The sequence below is a fragment of the Dasypus novemcinctus genome, chromosome 25 (genome assembly GCF_030445035.2).
Source record: "Dasypus novemcinctus isolate mDasNov1 chromosome 25, mDasNov1.1.hap2, whole genome shotgun sequence".
In the NCBI taxonomy this organism is placed as follows: Eukaryota; Metazoa; Chordata; class Mammalia; order Cingulata; family Dasypodidae; genus Dasypus; species Dasypus novemcinctus.
The window spans coordinates 46,730,346-46,747,373 of record NC_080697.1 but is presented as its reverse complement, the minus strand read 5'-3'; positions in this window follow the sequence as shown (position 1 = coordinate 46,747,373).

Below are 17,028 nucleotides of genomic sequence, written 5' to 3'. Positions count from 1 at the left end.
CTGGGAAATGCTATAAACTTTGGTGGGCAAATAGTTTTTGCTGATTTTAAAAATTAATTGGAAATTTTATTATTATTTAGATTGCACAGAATCAGATTCTTTTTATTTGTAAAGAAACATCACAAAAATAATGAATAATTTTTAAAAAATGAATAAGGTGAGATGAAGAGGATTATGTGGCTATGTTTCTCTATTTGCTTATATTTCCCTCTTTTCTACCTCATCTTCACAAGAAAAGATGAGACTAGATTGAAGAGACACAGCAGAGGCAGATGAGCTTTCATGAAAACCATGTAGCCAAAATATGTACAAAAATGTGAATCTGAAATTCATTAAATAAGTAATACTAATTATTAAAAGGCCTTTTATAGCTATAGGCAATAATATTAATTAAATTTCTATGTGTGCCACACACTAATCTAAAAACTGGACATACAGAAGTAAACGAAGTAGACACAGTACTCTCTCTCATGATTCTTATATTCTAGGGGAATAAATTGAAAATAAACAAATACATAAATATGTTAACTAAAAATACCTCATCCCATTAATTTCTGAAAAGTACATTTAAATGAGAAGTCACTTTCATTTTCAAGATCGACAATAATCAATGTCGGCTAGCATATACAGAAGTGAGCATTCTCATGGATTCTCTGTGGAGTGACTGGTAAAACCAAGATGATAGTATGTAATTGTGCAGACCCTGTGACCAAGCAGTTTCACATCTAGGGCTTTACCTTAAAGAAATATTAGCAGTAATGTGGATAGATGATAGATTAGACAGATAGATAAACATATATAGAGGTTGCTCATAATAATATTATATAAGAACAAAGCATTGAAACAAGAGAAATACCTATCAACAGAGAATAACTAAATGATTTATAACATAACATAATAATGTACAACAATTAAGAGAGAGGCTGACATTGTTGTTGCTGATATTGTCTTGTATCACTTGATTCCTTTTTGTGTCTCACCTTTCTGCCCGAACCATTTACTGGTCCAAGAATTCATCTGCCCAAATACAGACCTAGTCTAGTCCCTTGTTTCTCTCTCCTCTTCCACCTCTGATTTCTAAGGTACCATCATCTCCACCTGGACTACTGAAAAAGCCTCTCAACATATTTCTTTCCTTTCAACCTTGTGCCAGGATCAATCCACTTTCCTTAGTATAGCAAAAATGATCTCTATAAATCAAAAATCACATTACAGAGACAATTTTAGGGGCCACAAGGCTGTTGATCTCCTTTGTGTAAAACAAACTTTCCATCTTTGAAAAAAGATCATATTACATTACTCCCTTATCTAAAACCCTTTAATTCTTTTCCTTTATGCTGAGAATAAATCCAAAATTCCCACATGGCTTACAAACCACTACATGATCTGGTTCCCAACTTCTTCTCCAACAACTCTTTCCTGTTCCCATTGTTCTGGCACCATATTGGCCTCTCATTGTACCCTCGTGAACTTAGAACTTTTGTTCTAAAAGCTGTTCACTCTTTCCAAAATTCCCATCGTCACAAATTTATCATATGTGGTATCATTTTGGTCATTCATATTTTGGCTTAAATGTTAATTCCACAGAGAAGCCTTCCTTAAATATCAGCCTAAAGTAATCACTTATTTACTCTCTGTCCGACCAATACATATTTTAATTATTCTCCTGTAATGTGTGCTTCATTTGTGTCACCTTGTTCAGAACTATACCCCAAGTGCAGAGGGACTTAATAAATTTTTGATGAATGAATGAAAATATACTGTTAAGTAATAAAAAGAAGTAGAATAAAGAAGATGATTCTATACTGTGTGAATTGTGTGTGAGATGTGTGTTTATGTAGCATATGTGTGAGCATGCCTAAGAACATGTAAGTTCTCAAGCAAAAGGGAAAATTCCTGATAATATACAAAGCAAAATTGTAACCACTGGTAAGTGGTTTGCATGCAGAGGTTGGGGTAAGGGAATTAGCATTTTATATACTTCAAAAGAAGTAAGGGAGAAAAAAAGCAGGGAAAGAGAGGCAAGGAGAGAAAAAGGATAGTAAAGAAAGTAGATAGCCATATTAATAGTGATTTTAATTTTCTTACTGTTTTTATTTATTTTCCAAAATTTCTACAATTACCATGTATCACTTTCTCATACTTAAAAATGTTATCAAACCTAGATGTAATGCAGTCAAGCACTTGAAAATAAAAGATAAAAGAATTTGAAGGGAGTGGATAGGGCTCCAGTGGTTAAGTGCCTACTTCCCACATGGGATGTCCCAGGTTTGGTCCCTGGTGCCTCCTAAAAACAACAAGCAAACAAATTAAAAAACCAACTCAGGAAAGCTGATGTGGCTCAGTGGTTCAGTGCTGGCTTCCACATACGAGGTTCCAGTTTTGATGCCCAGCTCTGGTACCTCAAAAAATAAATAAATAGTATTTGAGCAAAGTAAAAGAAAAATAACCCATCACATCCAGGAGAATAGAAATATACTTACTGGCTGATTACTAACAAAAACAATGGAGGTCAGAAGACATTAGAATGACATCTTTAAAGTCAGCAACCTTCAAATTGAAAGTGAGGACTTTTGGTCAACCAACATAGCAACAAAAGATGCTCCAGGGTGCTGTTCCCTACAGAATCTTTGAACAACTAGCAAAACTTAGCAGAATCAACTTCCTCAAAACTCCAGAACAAAGTTAAATGTTGCAGTAATCAAGAAAATGCAAGTGCAGAATCAAGAAAATGCAGGTTTGAAAAATAGTAAGAGAAGCTCATGGTGCCCTTGCTGGTCCCTCCTCATCCCCTCCTGGTGTGCAGTGCATGATGTGGAACAACCTGCACTCCCAGTGTGGGTCCCTGGACCTTTCTAGAGGATGCAGGGTAACCCCTGCCAATCTATTTTGTGGCGGCTTTAAAACTGAACCAGAAAACTTATCTCTGACTCACCCTCCCAGAATTTGCCCTGTAGACAGGAATACATTGCAGAAAACTAAAGCACTGTGAAAAACATTAAGAAACAATTCAGTCAAAGAAAGGTGGGGCAAAGGATTGCCTGATATAAGATTTACAATATCACAGCTAGGATGGGAAGAATGTTTCTTTCACAGGGAATAGAGGGGCATTTGAATTCCAGGGAACATGGGAATTCTCAAGGACACAAACATAAGCCAGTACAAAGATGTAAGTTCAGAAAAGAGGGAGAGGAACTTGCATTTTTTTGCCTTGGACTGATCTTCTTGATAGGAGAGCTAAACTCTGAAGAAAAATAGCAGCCAATGTAGAACTAATTTGCAAAGACCGTAAAAGGTGATTTTTTTGTTTTGCATTCATTTGTTTGTTTTCATTAGCTCCTGGCACCCAAGAAAATCTCTTCATATCAATACCTGAATACAATGTAAGGAAAAGACAACTCAGGGGCTAAATCCAAGGGTTAACACTGTAAAATATTAAAGTGTACAATGTGAAACAAAATATTTCAAGACAAAAACCAGAAAATGATGGACCATTCAAAGGAACAAGACAGAAATCCAGAATCCATCAATGAAGAAGACTAGATGTTAGACATACTGGACAAAGACGTTAAAAAAAAGATCCTCAATTTGTTCAGGAAGATAAGTGAAAATAAAGAAAAGAACTAAAGGAAAACAGAAAAACAATGAATGAACAATATGAAAATCTCAATAAAGAGATAGAAATTTTTAAAACAAACTAAACACAAATACTGGCATTTAAGATCAAAAGAAATGAAATGAAAAATTCTCTAGAGTACTTCTATGACAGACTGGTATGGGCAAAAGAAAGAGTTGGTGAACTCAAAGACAAGACCCTTGAAACAATATAGACTAAGGAGCATAAAGAAGAAGGAATGAGAAAAAGTAAACAGAACTTAAGAGACTGGGAACACCAACAAGCATAACAAGCATTGTGGGAGTCCCAGGGGGAAAGAAAGAGGCAGAAGTAATATTCAAAGAAATAACAACAGAAAATTTTCCAAACTTAACAAAAGATATGATATTAACATTCAAGAAGCTCGAGGAAATCCAAATAGGATAAACTTAAAGAGAACTGTGCCTAAACACTTAGTAGTCAAACTGTCAAATACCAGGGACAAGGAATGAACACCAAAAGCTGCAAGAGAAAAGCAAACATGTTAAGTACAAGGTAATCCCAATAAGTAATTTCTCATCAGAAATGACGCAAGAAAAACGGCAGTGGGACAAAATATTTAAAATGATGAAAGAAAACAATTGCCAACCATGAATTTATATCCACAGAGAATTTCTCTCAAGAATGTGGGCGAGATTAAGATAGTCCCAGATAAACAAAAGCTGAGCAAGTTCAACACCACTAGGCCAGCCAAAGGAAATTCTTCAGAGTGAAAGGAAAGGATACTACATTGTGCCTCAAAGTAGCATTAAGAAATAAAATCCCCTGGTAAAGGTTAACTATACATGGGTAATTATAAATGTCAGTGCTAGTGTATATAACTTCGGTTTTTACTTCTTACAGGCTCTAAAATTCAAATTCATAAAAAGTAATGATACATTTATGGTTTGGGATATACAATACATGAAGATATAATGTATAACAACTACAACAAAATGGTTGGGGCAGTGGGTATAGGAATAGTGTATGTGTATGCTATTGAAGTTAAGTTGGTGTAAAATCAAACAAGAGCATTATATATTTAGGATATTAAACTCCATGAAAACCACAAAGAAAATATATGAAATATATAGATAGGCAGAAATGAGAAGGGACTTAAAATGGTACATTGCAAAAATTCAAAAAAAATTGAGAGTGGACATTAATGAAAGAATTCAGGGAACAACAAAGGTATGTCTTGAAAACGCCAAATAACAAAATGGCAGAAGAAAGTTCTGCTTTATCAGTTATTACTTTAACTGTAAATGGGTTGAATTCACCAGTAAAAAGGCATAGACTGGCAGAATGAATTTAAAAAGGATTCAACTATGTGCTGCTTTCAAGGAAATCACCTTAAATTCAAAGACATTGTTGGTTGAAAATGAAAGGAAGAAAAAATAAACTAAGAAAATAGTAACCAAAAAAGAGTTAGAGTGGTAGTATACTAATAAATAGACTTTAGTCAAATCAGATAATAAATAGACTTTAAGTCAAAACTTGCTTTGAGGGACAAAATAGGTCACTATATTCAGATAAAGAGGACGATTCAATAAGAAGACATAGCAATTATAAATATATATGCAGCTAATGGCAGAGGCCCAAAATATATGAACCAAATATTGACAGACTGGGGAGAAAAATATATGGTTCTATATTAATAAGTGTTAAAAACACCACTATAAATAGTGGACAAACCATCAAAACAGAACATCAATTAGGAAATAGAAGACTTGAATGATATTATAAGCCAATTATCTCTAACAGACATAGCCAGAACACTTCACCCAGCAAAATACACAATCTCCTGTAGTTTTCATGGGTCATTCTTCAAGATAAACCATATATTAGAACACAAACCAGTCTCAATAATTTAAAAAATAATTAAACCATACACTGCATCTTCTCTGACCACAATGGGATGAAGCTAGATATGTAGATTCAGTGGAATGAAGCTAGATATCAGAGGGAGAACAGGAAAATTTACAAGTATGTGGAAATTAAAAAAGAAATGAGTCAATGAAGAAATCAAAAGGGAAATTAGAGAATATCTTGAGGCAAATAAAAATGAAAAAGAGCATACCAAAACACATAGGATGCAGCAAAGGAAATGCTGTGAAGGAAATTTATAGCTCTAAATGTTTACATTTAAAAGGAAGAAATATCTCAAATCAGACATGTAACCACACAAGAGGGGATGTACAAAAAGATGATCTAACTAAATCCAAAGTGAGCAGAATGGAAAAAATATGGACTAGCACAGACAAAAATGAAACAGAAAAAATAATAGAGAGAATCAATGACACCAAAACTTTGTTACATGAGAAGATCGATAAAACTGACAAATCGTTAGCTAGATGGACAAAGGAAAAATAGAGAAAGGAAACAAATAACTATAATCAGAAATGAAAAGGGGACATACAATTGTTCATAGATGATACTATGATCAATTGTATGTCAATATAATTTGTTATGCTACCTTGGAGAAATGAACAAATGCTTAGAAACGCAAAAACTACCCACACTGACTCAAGAAGAAATAGAATATTTCAATCGAACAATAACAAATAAAGATAGAATTGGTAATCAAAAACTTACCAACAAACAAAAGCTCAAGACCAGTACTTCACTGGTGAATCTACTAATAATTTCAAGAAGAATTAACACCAATCATTCTAAAATTCCTCCAAAAAATTGAAGAAGAGGGGGATACTTCCTAAATTTTTCTAAGAGGTCAACATCATCCTCATAGCAAAGTAAGATAAAGACACCACAAGAAAAGAAAATTACAGGTCAATAACTCTTATGAATATAGATGCAAAAATCCTCAACAAATTACCAGCAAACTGAATTTAATAGCCCATTAAAAAACTATACACTGTGATCAAGTAGGTAAGTGTAAGTGTGGTTCAACATAAAAGCAATTAATATAATGCACATTATTAGAATGTAAATCCCTTGCCTGGCACCCTAACTCGGGACACAATCTAGGTTGCTCCCTGAATCTGTGCTCCCCAAATTGCAATTTTATGACCCCAAATAAATACCTTTATTGCTTTACAGCTAAGTTGGCTAATTCCCAGTCAACAGAATTATCTTTTAAATAAAGCATTTTAGACAGTGTAAATAACACATCATCAATAGCTATAGAAATTGAAAGTAAAAGCCTTTGAAATGATGCCCATGAAATCTGTAGCAGAAAAGAATTATATTTGCTATATTACTCTCAGAAAAACTAGACTTTAGACAAATAATGTTAAAAGGGTTAATATAGCAGGAAAACATAACTATTATACATGTATTTGAAACTATAACAGAATCTTAAGATACATGATGCAAATAATGACAGATTGAAAAAAGGAATGACAATCAACATTCATCACTGGGGGGATCTCAAAACGTCTGTCTTGTTAACTGATAGAAAAGGAGACAGATAATCAGTAATGATATAAAAGATTTGAACAACAAACATTATATAGCCCAAATGGCATCTAAAACACTGTACTCCAAAACCATTGAATTTATATTCACTTCAAGTGCATTCATATTCAATTCATATTCAATTCAAACAGTCAGCAGGATAGAGGCCATGTAGGTCATAAAGCAAGTCTCAATAAAATTAAGACTTAAAATCATAAAGAATATTTCCCCTAACCTCATTAGAATTAAGGGAGAAACCAAGAAAAAAAAGATATCTGGAAAATATCTAAACACTTGGAAAAATAAGTAGCAAACTTCTAATTAACCCAGGGTTCAAAGAAGAAATCAAAATAAAGATAGATAATATTTTGATCTCAATAAAAATGAAACAAACATATCAAAGTTTATTGGCTATTGCTAAAGCAAGACTTTAGAGCAGGGTTTCTTAATCAGGGGTTCTTACCAACTGATTATCTTACCAACTGATTTGTGGTCAAGAAGTACATGGAAGGAGTTCAGGGGGTCTGTGAGTTTGAGTTGAAAAAAATCAACTTAGTATCTTTATTTTCTCTGACCTCTAACTGAAATCTACATTTCCTTCACTTATGAATGCCTGCAATAGATAAATCACAGTAGTATTCATTTCACCTGACTGGCAAAGGAGTCCATGGAACAAAAAGGTTAAGAACCCCTGCTTTAGAGGGAAATTTATAGCAATATATACCTATATTAAATCAATGACCTCAGCCTCCTCTTTAAAACAACTAGAAAAAGGAAAGCAAATAAAATTCACAAAGGCCAAAAAAAGGAAATAATAAACGTCAGAGTAGAAAGCAATGAAATGGAAAACAGGAAAATAATAAAGAAAAATCAGTTAACCCTAAAGTTCCTTCCTTGAGACAAACAATAAAATTGATAACCTCTATGCACATTTAAATACCAATAGATCAGAAAGATAGCAATATGGCAACCAAAGATAATTTAAAATTGTTATTAAATAACCTTCGCTTCTACTTCCCTGTTTTCCAAAAGAAGAAACTAGCTAAGGAGATAGAACAAATTGCACAAATTCACTTCCTGATTCTCCAATCTTGCAAAAAGGCCTGTTCCATTACATGGAAAATAGAGGTGAACGGTAGCTTGCTACTTTGAAGGAAAGGATAGAACTTAGTGATGTCCAGGCAAAGAACCTAGCCTGGTATGGACTGCATAGAAGATAATCAATAAATATTAATAACCTTATTAAAAATGTTGAATGAATAAAAGAATGAGTGAATGAATGAACATCGAGAGTTTTTTTACCTTCAACAAACGAATCCACTCTTCAGAGATATCAGAGTGGTTGTTTAGTTATGGACAAAGCAGATAATGTAAAAATTTATGCAAGAATTTCAGTCATCTTTTTAATCACTACCAATTCCTACATCCAAATTGACCATAAATCAGTTGGTAAGATAACAATAATGAAGAGCTGGATTGTTCTACAGTTTAAGCACTCTGTGCATAGAGAGCTTTCTGATTATAACCTAGAAATATTTTAAGGGAAGTTCTTATTTCTCCGTAGAAAATCACCATCAAACTCTTGAATTGCACTTTTGGAAATTGATGAACCTTTCTCTCAATTATTATTGCTTTTTCTTTGGGGGATTTCAGCCTCCAGCTTCTCTTCCTGGTTACATTTTATTAGTTTGTCTGGCTAATCTGAACAGGAAAATCTCTGATCAGTGAACTTTGTTTCCTTCACAGTGACCAGCTGCCATTCTAATAAGAATAAATAATAACCCACGTGAACTAATTGTAACTGATGGAAAAAAAAATGTCAAGTGTTTCATCAGCAAACCTTAGGCAACAGCTGCATGCTTTTATGCTCTTAATAATGAATAGGGTGTGAAATTCTTTGCTTCATTCCAGCCCATGCAGAATACTAAATAATACCCTCAGGAAAGGATTCATGGATTTTGCTCTGACTTCTGATTATTTTCAGTACATCGGATAAAGATAGAATGGGAGATATTCATGATGAAGTTAAAATGATGAAGCTCCTTTCCCCCTCCATGCATTCATTTCCTATAATCCCCATTATTATGGGGGGTTTGACTGATAGCCAATGTCACTGCAGTACACGGATCTGTCGGTGGTTTGAAGATAGGTGTAACCAAGTGTGACTGAAGGTGACTCCAGAACAGTGAAGGAATTGCAAATGGGCATCTTGCTTTGCAATGCAATTTGCTTTTCAGTGCAGAATATATGCCCGCAGAAGAAAGATAATTCTCACTAATAGGTGGGCATAGAATTTATAGAAATTCATTGAATTCCTACAAAAGATGTGGAAGTGAATTGTGAGGTCTGTTGAGAGGAACCCCTGTGTCATTCTACTGGAATTTAATAGAGCTAGATTGATTAAAGCTATCCTGGAACCCAATGTCAAATGCAAATATCTCTGTATTTGTGTATCTATACACACACACACAGAGTTTCTATTAAGATGGAAAAATAGATTTACAAGGAGAGAGGGATTTAGAATATGACGGAAAGATAAACAACATAAATAGCTTTTTCGTAGCTTTAAAAAATGTTTTCCTATCTGCTGTTAGTTATTGTCTGAATTTGGGGGATTGTCTAAATACTGAGATTTGTTTGTTCCTCCCAGGTGGTTGTTTGTTCACATACTGGACAGGACTGTTTTATCAGAAGAGGCATGAGTGGTTTTTCTGATAACAGCAGAGCCGCTACCTTCAGCCTTGCTTCTCATTATAAAGTGACACAGCTGACTGACTACCACCTGGGGGTGTAGAGATTGCTGAGAAAAAAACCCAGGAAGTACCAACAGTCCCTTCTGCTCTGATCTTTGCTTTGTTATTGCTGCCCTGTCTTGCAGGAAGTGCTGGCCTAGGTGATCACCTGAACAGCGTGATGAGAAGTCAATGGGAAGGCCTCTCCAGAGAGGACACAGATGTCTCCAAACTTCTCACACCACCGGGAGTGAATCAGTACCGCAGAGGAACAAAATTCACTTTGAAAATGCGTTTCTGCTGGGAAGACAAACACCCTGGTATGAATCACTCGTGCCTTTGTGAGTGGCCACCTAGAATGGGAGAGAGTCAGCCCACGGGGTCCAGCTTCTCCCATGACTGGTTGCATGCCTTTCGGAACCTGCTTGTCCATCATGACCTTCCATTCCCCCAACTGTGAAAGAAAGAAAGAGTGCCTACTTCACAGGGTTTTGTGGAGCTTCAATCCAATACCATATCAGCAGACCCCTCAAGTACCTGCCCTGTCACATGCTCTTGACTGAAAGGTATAGGGTAGGTGACAAGGACGTGAGGGAAAGGGAGAGGCGAGACACTCAGAGGATTTTTCTCCCATCACAGTGCCTCTGAGGATCAGAGGCTACTAATTCTCTCACCTCAGGGTTTTGGCTCAAAATATCACTCACTTCCTTTAAGTTCTTCTAAGCCTTATCTGCCTTGGGCCACCTTTGGGTTGTACCACACTGGAACATAAGGGACTAGAACTAGAGAAAGGCAACTGGCATAGAAGAGGAACAGCAACACTTCAATGTCAAAAAATCAGAAAAAGTCAACGCACTGGTTACCTGGCATAGGCTACTTTCTCCTGCTTCTCTCTAAGATATCCCCGCTTGAACTTCTCTCACCGTGGGAGCCGATTACCGCTAGAGGAAGACCATTCTATTTTTTCCCTCCCCCCTCCCCCCAGTTGTCTGCTCTCTGTGTCCATTCGCTGTGTGTTCTTCTGTGACCACTTCTATCCTATCAGCAGCACCAGGAATCTGTGTTTCTTTTTGTTGCGTCATCTTGTTCTGTCAGGTCTTCGTGTGTGCGGTGCCATTCCTGGGCAGGCTGCACTTCCTTTCATGCTGGGCGGCTCTCCTTATGGGGCGCACTCCATGCACGTGGGGCTCCCCTACGCGGGGGACACCCCTGCGTGGCACGGCACTCCTTGCGCGCATCAGCACTGTGCATGGGCCAGCTCCACACGGGTCAAGGAGGCCCAGGGTTTGAACCGGGGACCTCCCATGTGGTAGGCAGATGCCCTATCCATTGGGCCAAGTCTACTTCCCAGGACCATTCTATTTTGACCAACTTCAACTGCGAGGAATGTGAAACATGTAGGGGAGGGAACCACAGCTTAAGGGGCCCCAGGCCCTTTCCCACAAGGATAAATCTGCTCACACCCATTTTGTGAGTCTCTCACCTTTGTGACTTATTTTCCCCTTTAGGAAGGTAGTGGCCATATAGCAACCCTGGGTTTAAACCCCATTCTTTTTCCAGGAAATAGATGACCTGAGATGGGCAATATAGTTAATCCTTGATTTTATCTCTCAGTATCACTGTAAATAACACCCTATAGAGTTGCTATAATGAGTAGTTGAACCGAAGCAGGCCAGCTTTCTTCAGAAACTGTTTACTGGGAGATAGTAAAGTGGACCATTTGATTTCATGGGCTCTGGAATCACAGGCTTAGTTATAACCCAGCCAGGCCCTCTTTTTTATTGTGTGACCTTAAAAATGTACTTAATCTCGTCAAATGTGTTTCCTCTTGTGGAAAATGAGATGAATCCCACTCCAAGGAGTTTATGTGGAAAATCAAATGCGGAAACGCATGTAATGTACTTATACCATCGGCAACGCTTCAGTGCAAATAGGGACATCAGAGCTTGATTTTGCGCTGTGCCCCAAGTCTACCTCACAAGACAGGCGCAGAAACTCCCCAGCACCCCATTCATGGTCAGGGGATCCCCTGGTATGTGTCCCGGAGGCCCGAGGGGAGTTTCCTCATGTGGTGACTCAACAATTGGGCATGGGGAACCTCCAAGCCACAGCAGCGCACCATCCCACCTAGGTGTCCACGGCAGCCACCGTGCAGGGTGCGGCCTCCTGGACGCCCTGGCTCCTGAGCCCCAAACCACCCACGTAAGGCTCTCCCATTCGTTTTTGTTTTCTACCTGTGCCTCTGCTCTGGCAGTTCTGGGGCATCACGGTAACTGAAGACGCTCTCTTGCAAGCACGGAATTCTACACCTGAATCTTGGCCCCAGCCCCAGTCAGTATCTCACTTCCTCCCAGGGTCTTCCAGTGCTCCAAGCTGTAGGCTCATGCCCTTAAGCCTCATTAGAAACTCGAGTCTGATCTCCTCTCCCTGAATGGTTAGGAAAATACTTTCTGTTTCGTCCTGAGGAGACTGCTGTCCTCAGGGACAGGCAGACGGTCTTCCCTCTACAGCAGCAGAAGAAATGGAACGAAAGCAACATCAGTTGACTTCTCCGCTTACTTCCCTGCTGGTATGTCTCTGGCAGATGGATGTCTTGCTACATGCAAAGCAGAGACTGTCTACTTTATAAGTCCAGAATCAGATCCACAATTCTACTCTAAGCAAGAGCCTGCCTGCAGGTTGGGGGTAGGGAGCGCAGTGCCATTTATTGGTACAATGGGTCCTCCTGAGAAGTGTTTTTTAAATGAACTTCACTATAGTTAATGGGTCATGAAACCAATTTAGTGGGTAGTGAACAACATGCTTTATAAAATGAAATGGTAGCTTAAGATTAGAATGAAAATATCAGAGTACAATGCAGATCTATACCATATATATTTATATATAACGTATGTGCGTCTTTGTACGCGTTTTAGTTTGCTAAAAAGGTGCTAGGAACAATATACCAGAAATGGGTTGGCTTTTATGATGGGAAGTTATTAGGTTAAAGTCTTACAGTTCTGAGGCTGTGGAAATGTCCAAATCAAGGCATCATTGGAAGGTGGAAGATCAGCTGCTGGCAATCCTGGACCCCTGCCACATGGCAAGGCACAATGGCAGCATCTGCCAGCCCGGGTCTCTGCCTTCTCCTCCAGGCCCACTTTCTCCCTGAGCTCAGCTGTGAGCAATCCAGCACATGGCAAGCACAATGGGTCCCCTTGTCTCAACCCTCTGCCCCAGGTCTCGTTGTTAGCTCTGCTTTGGGTTGGTCCATCTGTGGCTTTTCTCTCTCCAGGTTTCCTCTCTGAGCTCCTGGATTCTTCTCTCTGTTTTTGCCACTTTTTCTCTGTGTGTCCACAGCTTTTTTGTCCTCGATCTGTAAAAGACTCCAGTAAAAGGATTAAGACCCATCCTAGGTCCATCCTTCTAATCACAGACCCTTAACTGAAGCAGTTTAATCAAAGGTCCCGTCTACAATAGGTTCCCAGGCACGGGAATGACTTTATGAGGTCCACAAAAGACTCAAACCAGCGCAGTGTGTGTGGGATGTTCAGGTTTACGTGTGTGTGCATATGTACTAGATCTAATATAGACTGGTCATGTTTGGTCATGGTCAAAAATATCTGAAAGCTTCTGATTGGTCACAAAGCAGCTTCAGGATGTACCTCACCTCTAACACTTCAATTAAAAATTAGAAAGGAGGAGTCCAAAGAAAAGTAACATTCCACCCCTGTCTTCCAGTAGCTTATAGTGCAGTCAAAGTAGCAAACACATAAGAAAATCACATTATACAAAACATGATGAAATGAATCAGAATTAGTTAGAGCAGCAGGGACTTTATTAGTTCTGGTTTGTGTGTTTGGGCGACTGAGGAGAGAAGTATAATAAAGGAAAGCTTACCTCATCACTTATAAATGTTTTAACTTCCTGGCAAAACTTTCCCCCCTCATCTCCAGCTCCTTCGAAGCTAGTTATGTGTGTGTGTAATTTGTGTGGGGGAGAGGATAGGGGAGAGGCAATGTGTGATATAGCTAACAACATGGAGTGTGAAGGCAAAATTCTACAACCCTGTCTATTAACTACATAACCTTTACCAAGTTTTTTAATACCTTTCTGAGTGTCTGCTTCTTTATTAGTGAATAAGGAAATAGTGTCTTTCTAATAGTGTTCTTGTAAAGTTAAATGAAATCACACATTTGAGGTACCCATAGAGTGCCTGATTCAGTGCAGATATTCAACAAATAGTAGTCATTAATCTGTTCTGGTTAGTGCTATGCTTCCAATAGCAGGAGAGGTTCTTTTTTTACCAATTGAACATAGAAAGAAATGTGACGCCACACAAACAGCTTTTATGAGTACTCATATTCAAAATGGATGGCGGTGCTCTAGAATGGACAGATGGACAGCTTATTTTGTCTGCATGACCCATAAAGTGAGCTTTCATGAAAAGTCCTATATTATTCCACCAATAGAGAACATCTTTAGGAACAGCAAATCACGAGAATTATTGGCCACTCCTACTTTGATAGGTTTAACAACTTCATTATATAGAAACAAACCATGATTATTCTCATGACCTCTAGTCTATATTCTTCCATTCAAAAATATTCAAGGGCTTTTCAAGGGCATTCTTGATAAGGACTCAGGGTGCATCTCGGCATCTTTCTTCTCCAGAATGTGGTGCAAGGTATCCTCTCAGGGTTGCTAACTTTAGTGGTATTTATGCAATTTTGGCATTTATAGCTGCACGTTTTCCTCTTCTATAAATCAACAGAACAGTGAATTCTTGATCTCAGAACAGTTACGCGTGATCACTTCTGCCTTAAACGGTATCCTACCCGATGCCAAGCATGACTGCTGTTTTACGTTGGCTTAAAGTAACTGCCATGTATTCGCAGAGTGAAGTTGGTGAATCCTGGGCTTCTTCTTGGTTACTGTGGTATTTAGTGACATCTAGGGACTATTTTGAAAAACTGCAGTTTACAAAAGGATTTCCCCAAACAATTACGATTAGAGAGAAAAAGTTAAGAGAGGACAACTTAATCTCGATATCAAAAAATCTTTCACGAGAATCGCAACTAAAATCTATTGAAATTCATGTAAATTTTAAACTGTGCCAACTTGAGCAAACTGGGTTATTAGAAACAGAAACCTCAACTCAAATAAGCAGAAATCAGTGTCCAGTCAGTAAAAGAGAATTCACTCCAGTTTATTTCAAAGAGAGGAAAAAGTTTATATAGAGAATTAAGGTTTTGGAAGGACACGAAGAGCCAAGGGAAGAGAAGAGCAGGAGAAACCACAAGGAGAAGAGGCCTTTCCCTTAATAGTAAGATGACTCTGCTGCTGGGTTGGTGCCCTTGAGCCTGAACTTCGCCCCCGAGTTGTTGGAAGAATTGCCCCAAACTTTGCTGTAGGAACGATGCTGCCGACACTGGCCAGGAAGTCAAGAGGCTGCCCTTTCTTCGAGGCTGCGGAAATGAACAGAGGTGCTCCACGAGCCCGGATCTGCCTACGGTTCCCAGATGCCAAGCACTGCCTCTAATGCTGCAAAGGAGTTGGAGAAATAACAGGCTGCAGATTTTTAACCCCGGTGTATATAGCAGAGACTAGAAAGGCAAGTGTGGAGCACAGAGAAAATGAGGAAACTAGCAATTATAGTTTGCATAATGAGAATTCTAAAGGTAGGGCAGACAACGGGGTTGTTGGACTGGGCATTTCAAGAACTAAAGTATTTTTACAATGAGCTACCATTTCACACCGTATAGAATGGCCATTATTAAAAAACAAACCACCACAAAAACCAACAGAAAACTACAAGTGCTGGAGAGATGTGGAGAAATAGGAACACTCCTTCACTGTTGGTGGGAATGTAGAATGGTGCCACTTCTGTGGAAGACAGTTTGGCAGTACCTCAAGAAGCTAAATATAGAACTGCCATATGAACCAGCAATCCCGTTACTGGTAATATATTCAGAAGAACTGAAAGCAAGAACCCAAACTGACATTTGCACACCGATTTTCAGAGCAACATTATTCACAATTGCTAAAATATGGAACCAGTCCAAGTGTCCATCAACTGATGAATGGATAAACAAAGTGTGATATATACAGACAATAGAATATTATTCAGTTGTAAGAAATGAAATCAGGATTCATATGATGATGTGGGTGAAACTTGATGGCACTATGTTGAGTGAAATAAGCCAGACACAAAAGGGCAAATATTGTATGGCCTCACTATTATAAACTAATATGAGTAAATTCACAGAGGTAAATTCTAGAGTATAGGTTACTAGGAAATAGAATAGATGTTGAGAATGGAAACTGATGCTTAATGTACATAGAATTTTTAATAAGGTTTATTGTAAAATGCAGAAATGAATAGCGTTGATGGTAACACATTATAGTGAGTATAACTAATACTTTATAAATTTAGTATTTATATGTAAATATGATTGTGGCTGAATGGGGTAGTAATAGATGAAAATGTCATTTGAAAAGAAGCTAGAGAATAATCTAGGGACTGAATAACACAGTAATTTTGGTGGTGGATGAAGATTGTGTGAATAGTATAAATACAAGAATGTTCTTCTTTTATGAAGTGTTGAGAATATGGTGATACACATGAAAATTACAACTAATGTAAATTATGGGCAATAGTTAACAGAAATACTGTAATATTTTTGTAGCAATGGCAAAGAAAATATTGCATCAATGCTAAGAGACAACAATAGGGCAGTGTAAAGGATATGAGATTTTTCATTTTGGAGTAATGAAAACATTCTAAAATTGACTGAGGTGATTACAGTACAACTCTGTGATAAAAATGAAAGCCATTGAGTGCACACTTTGAATGCATTATACAGAGCATGAGACTGTATAACACAGGGAATCCCATGGTAGAGGATGGACTGTGTTTAACAGAACAAATATGAGAACATTCTCTCATGAACTATAACAAAAATATACTAGTAAAGGTGTTACTAATTGGGTGACTTGGGGGAAAATTACACCAAATATAAAATATGGGCGATAGTTAGTAGGAATGTTTTGATGATGCTTTTCCATAGTTTGTAACAAATGTTTCACAACAATGCAAGATTGCTGGTGGGGTGATATAAGGGAGCCCTGTATGAAGACATGCATGTTTGTTTTCTAATTTCACAATTCTTACTATATACTTATTGTTTATGCATGCTCATATTTGAATGATACACTTCAATAAGATTTTTAAAAGAACTGAAGTTTTTTTTCTATCTCCCTTTT